The following is a 6489-nucleotide window of genomic DNA, read 5'->3' as shown; positions in this document are numbered from 1 at the left end:
TATATTAGTTTCAGGTGTATAACATACTGATCTGGTATTTGTGTATATTGTGAAATGATCACCATAATAAGTCTGGTTAACATCTGTCACCATACATAGTCACAGAATTTTTTTTCTTGTGATGAGAACTTTTAAGATCTACTCTCTTAGCAATTTTCAAATACGCAATACAGTATCATTAATTATAGTTGCCACGCTGTACATTACATCCCCATAACTTATTTATTTTATCACTAGAAGTTTGTATCTTTTGACTCCCTTTACCATTTCACCCACCCCTGACTTATTGCCTCTGGCAACCACCAATCTGTTCTCTGTATCTATGAGTTTGGGTTTTGTGTTTTTTTTAGATTCCACGTATAAGTGAGATCGTATAGTATTTGTCTTTCTCTGTCTGACTTATTCCACTTAGTATAACACCCTCAAGGTCTATCCATGTTGTCCCAAATGACAAGATTTCATTCTTTTTTATGGCTGAATAATATTCTATTGTGTGTGTATTTACACACATATATATATCTATCACATTTTCCTTATCCATTCATCCATCGATGGACACTTGTTTCTATGTCTTGGCTACTGAAAATAATGCTGCAATGAACACGGGAGGGCATACAGTCATCCGTTAGCATCCATTGAGAACTGGTTCCAGGCCCCCCATGCATACCAAAATTTCTGAAAGCTCAAGTCCTTTATATAAAAAGGCGCAGTATTTGCACATAATCTACGCACATCCTCCTGTATACTATAATCACCTGTAGGTTACTTATAATATCTAATATAATGTAAATGCTAGGTAAATAGCTGCTACACTGTATTGTTTAGCCAGCCCTGGTGGTCTAGTGGTTAAGATTTGGCGCTTTCACCACCGAGGGCTGGGTTTGTTTCCCGGTCAGGGAACCACACTGCCCATCTGTCAGTTGTCATGCTGTGGCAGCTGCTGTTGCTGTGATGCTGAAAGCTAGGCCACTGGCATTTCAAATACCAGCAGGGTCACCCATGGTGGACAGGTTTCAGCGGAGCTTCCAGACTAAGACAGACCAGGAAGAAGGACCTGGCTGCCCACTTCCAAAAACTTGGCCAGGAAAACCCTGTGAAAAGCAGCAGAGCATGGTCTGATACAACACTGGAAGGTGAGAGGATGGCCTAAAAAGTCTGGGCAGGGTTCCACTGTGCCGTGCACAGGGTCACCAAGAATTGGAATCAACTCCACAGCACTAACAAAGACAAAAACGTTCCCCTCCCTCACCTTCCTCTGTATCAGGTCCCCCAACTCCACACCTCTCTTTAGTCATTTTTTCTCCAAAGTCATACAATGCCATACACACTACCTATGTATATTCATATATAAAGGAGAGTGGACAGTATTAAATAAAATGTGAATAATACTTTACAGAGTTTTTCCTATCATACTTTTTTTTCACTGAACAATACCTCATAGAATTCATTGCAAGACCTCTTCTATGGCTCTAATTGATTCTTTTTAACGACTGTTTAATATTCCACAGCGTGGATGAACCATGATGCAGCCATTCCCTACGGATAGGCCCTCACTTGTCTCCAGTTTGGGCCTCTACAAACAACACTGACAAACATTCTTGTAGTCATGTCATCACAAACTTGAGACTTTTTCCCATGGGATAGATTCCCAAGAGTCCGATTCCAAGACCAAAGGCCATGTATGTATGCCAAATGTTAATAAATGCTGCCAGATCGTCTCCAAAAAGGCCCTGACACGCCACATTTCCTCTCAGCCCCCCTGTAATGATAGAGTTCTTTTTAATTTTTGCCAATCTCATGGATATAGAGTAATAACTCATGCTCACTTCAACTGAAATTTGTCCGATTGTTTACAAATTTGAGCTTATTTTATTTTTATTTAGCTTTATTTTTATCAAAGTTCTACATCTACATAGCTCAACAAAGTCAAATAGGGACTTCTGAATGAAGAGGGCAGATCAAACACCCTCTTTTACTTCTGCTGCCTCCTGAAATCCTATTAAAATGACGGTAAAGATGTGAAAGGCATCTTTAAGAAACTTAAAGGCATAAGGTAACTCACAAATAGTGTGTGACTCCTAAACTTGGCTGGTGGCATTCATTCCACTATTTTGTATATCTTCTCATATGTAAAAAATACTCCTGCATTTGCAAAAGTCTGGGGAGGGTATATTAAAAAAATAGAACATTATTCAGTCATAAAAAGGAATGAAGTCCTGCTACATGTGACAATGCGGATGAATCTCAAAAACATATGCTAAGTGAAAGAAGCCATAAACAAAAGGCCACGTATTATATAATTCATTTTTAGGAAATATCCAGAATAGGCAGATAGAACATAGGCTGGTGGTTGGCAGGGGCTGGGGCAGGGGAAATGGGGAGCAACTGCCTCACAGGTCCAGGGTTTCCTTTTGGGGTGATGAAATGCTTAGGAACTAGATAGAGGTGGTGGCTGGACAACATTGTGAATGAACTAAATGCCACTGAATTGTTCAATTTGAAAGGGTTAGTTGTATGTTATGTGAATTTCTCCACAATTAGAAAGAAAAGTCTGGGGAGATGAAGGGAGGAGGCATCATTGGCGTCCTCAGGAGTTCAGAGCAGGCAATATGGAGGGTTCACAGAGCCAAGGCAGGGGACTGTCAGAGCATCAGGGCCACGTGGGTGAGCCGCAGGCCCTTCTCCAGCTGGAGCGCCTGAGCCTGCCCCAGTGCCGCCCTCAGAGTGGAAAGCAGAGACGTGGGGGAGTTTAGGGGAGACCCTGATATTTGTCCCTGGAGTTTAGAAAAGGAAGTGAATACAGAAACTGATGCCTGCTGAGCCCCACTCTGAGAAAACCTCACGCACCAACTGTGCAGAGACTGCCCAGTGGCAGAAGCCACCAGCGTCATGCTAAGCTGGGGACATCCAGCGCTCCTCGCAACCTTTGACAGGCAGCAAACACAAGGTCACAGGGTCAGATCATGCCTCTTCTCTTTCCCTTCCCTCCCAGAGACTGGAGCGGGGGACGGGGTGTCCCGAGAAGAGAAGGGGAGGAGGAGTCAGGGAGCGGAGCAAGCCCCCTCCCCTTCACTCCCTGAGACTGAGGACAGGCCTGTGCTGGGGGAAATGGGGGGAAGAGACTGAATTAAAGTGAACTTGAGTTGAGAGTTTTAAAGTGGATCAGATTGGACTTTTAAAAGCAATGGGAAGTTAGGGAAATTGCCCAAGATGTCAGTGAGGAATATATGGTCCAGTGGAGAAAGAAGTCAACAAAGAAAAATAAGTCAATTTTTTAATTAGAAAACAAGTAGAAAAAATAAATACAACATTTTTTTAATACCAAGAGAGCAGTGTACAGACTGATCTCCATTACTTCAAGACAGCGCGAAGGGAGCTGCTATTGTGCTCAGCCTGCCTGTCCCACTGGAAACATCGGAAGCAGTGCAGTTCATGCTGTGCTGCTCCCTAAACTACACGCTGTCCTCAGAAGGAGGGCCCTCTCCACCCCTGCCTCACCTCATCGCAGCCCCCTCCCTCCTCACCTCACCTGCAGCGAAGGCTGGTCCTTCTCCCAAAGCCCACGGCCGAGAATCGAGAATCGGGGCTGTCACTGGCTTCGCTTCCATTGCTGCCTGCTCCTGAGCAGCTCCTGCCAGCCGCTCTCCCACCCTCTCCGCCTCCACATCTTTATGTGTCACCTGCCAGTTCCCCATCACTCACCATCTCTCCTTGAGGATGTAAGAAACTGCTCAGCCTCATTCTTCATCCCAAATTCCACCGCACAGCTGGGTCATTTCAACATTCATTTGGATGGTTTTCACTTCCATTTTATTTCAGCCGCACACTGGGCCTTTTCATCAACAGAATCCTTCTACCTTGATATCTTAAACCTCAATACTCCATCTGCTGACCATGAACTTCTGTTTCTTATGGCAATGTTATCCTTCCCATTGCTTCAGTCATTAAGTATTCCTCTACAAGGTCACTTTAAACGGACGTGTAATTCTCCATTTGTGGATGCACCAGAGTGTATTTAAACCATCTCCTGGTGCTGGACATTGAGAATCTTTATATTTTTATGATTGAGTGCCTGCTGGGTGATACAGCTGTGATGAACAACGAAAAAAAAATCCTGCTTATATTCCAGTGGAGGTAGGGAACACACACACACGTGCACACATATACACGTATATATGTATTAAGAGCGATATGTCTAGTGAACATAATAAAGCAGAGGATACGAAATGACAGAAGGGAGGACTGACTATTTTAGAGGCACCTTCTGTGACCACCCTCTCTGATGAGGCCCAAGTGGAGTAAGGAAAGAAGCTAATCAGCTCTCCATGAAACAAGCAGCCCAGGGAGCTGCTGATGAGAAGGTCATGAGGTGCGGCCAGCTTGGCAGGATGCACATCAAGGAGGTCAGCATGTTTGGACCACGGTGACACGTAGGAAAGGAGAATCACAAGATTGGGTCGGGTCTGTTAGGTCATGGTGACTTCTGAGTTGTATCCGTAAGGGAGTAAGAAGCCGTTGGAGAGGTTTGAGAAGAGCAGTGATTTGCTGGAGCCCTGGATTAGGGTGGCAGGGGTGGAGGTGGTGACTGCGGTTAGATTTGGGATCTATCTGAAGGTAGGGTCTAAGATTTGCTGGTGGATTGAATATGGGGCTGTGACAGGGAGACACAGAGAGAGAGGCGACCTAAGCCACCAGCTGTACGAAGTTGCCATTTAATCAGATGGAGGGAAATGCATCAGAAATGAGTGGTTTGTGTCTGAGTGTGTGCATGTGTGGGGGAGTGTATCTTGGACACAATAAGTTTGAGATGCCTAGTGGATGTCAAAAGGAGGTGGGGGGTAGACAGACATATGAATCTGGATCCAGGGGCCAGGTTTCCGCTGGAGACATAACTTGGGAGTCTTCAGTGACTAGAACCCACGAGACGATGGGCGCTCACATCCAGGGAAGGAGCTCTGGGGGGCACGCTGGTATTTGGAGACAAGACAGGATGGGGGTTCAGCAAGGAAGCTTGAGGAGCAGCCCCCAGTGAGGTAGTAGGAAAAACACAGAGGCCAAGATCCTGGAAGCCAAGGCAAGACAGTACTTCACGGAGAGTGTGGCCAACCATGTCAAAAGGTGATTGGAGGTGACAGAGGACAAGGAATGTGAAGGAACTATTGGATTGGCACCATGGAGGTTCTCGGTGACCGTGACAAAGTAAGTCTGGCTGAGGTGACGGAGAGAAGCCTGACCAGAGTGAGTTCAAGATCAAAAGAGAGTCAGTGGAGAACTGTTGGACTTTTCCAAGGATCTTTGCTGCAAAGAAAAGCACCCGAAAGGAAATATGAAGCCCCTCCCCGCCAAATAACAGGAACCCGAGCAACGCCCAGGAAGCTCTCCGATGCGCCGCACCGAGGTAAACACCACAGCAGTGTCTCCCGCTCCCAATTCTAGTTAATCAGAATACCAATTCTCTCTTTAATTCTAGTTTATCACTTATCTTGTGTCTTTTATTTTTCAGTGACTATGTCATTCATTCCCAAGATGTTTTTTTAATATCCATTTGATTTTGCTTCATATCTGCATATTCTGTTTTATTTTTTAATAGATGTTATTCCTTCATTTATCTCCTTGGGGATCCTAAATATATGTAACTCAAGGTATAGTAATAAACATTTATGTGGCCTTTCTGTGCCAGGCACTGTTCTAAGCATTTTATGTGGATATAAAATCTCATTTAATCACAAGCACCCTCTAAGGGAGGCACTATTATTATCCCATTTTACAGGTGAGGAAACTAAGGCACAGGAAGAGCAGTTTAGTAAACTGACCAAAGTCTCACAGCTAACAAATATCAAACCCAAGTGTCTGGGTTTGAATCGTTAGGCTATGCTGCAAAACCTGCCCTTTACAGATATTTGTACACCCATGAGAACAGCATCATCCAAGAGTCAAAAGGTGGAAGCAACACAGTGTCCATCAACATACAATGGAATATTACTCGGCCTTAAAAAGGGAGGAAATTCTGACACATGGTACAACATGGATATGAATTTTGAGGACAAATGCTAAGTAAGTGAAGTAAGACAAATACTGTCACATTCATAGAGAAAGAAAGGAGAACAGTGGTTGCTAAGGGGAAGGGGGGGAGGCAACAGTGAGGAGTTACTGTCTAGTGGTACAGAGTATCCGTGTGGGAAGACGAAAAGTTCTGGAGACGGATGGTAGTGATGGTTGCAAAACAATGTGAATGTAGTTAAAACCACTGAACTGGACATTTAAAAATGGTTAAGATGGTAAGTTTATGTTATGTATATTTAATCACAATTTTTTTAAAAACTGTCCTTTCATTTTCATTTCACCTGGAACCAATAATTTTCTGATGGCTGACTGTGTGGGCCGCTTCATTTTACCACTGTGTATCTTCCTATTCTGCGATAGTGGTCTGCCGGCTCATCCGATGCTGCCGGAGGTGTTCGTGGTACCCACACGTTCAGGGGCTCTCCC

Source organism: Equus caballus, chromosome 2 (assembly GCF_041296265.1).
Source record: "Equus caballus isolate H_3958 breed thoroughbred chromosome 2, TB-T2T, whole genome shotgun sequence".
Taxonomy (NCBI): domain Eukaryota; kingdom Metazoa; phylum Chordata; class Mammalia; order Perissodactyla; family Equidae; genus Equus; species Equus caballus.
Note: the sequence above shows the minus strand (reverse complement) of the source record.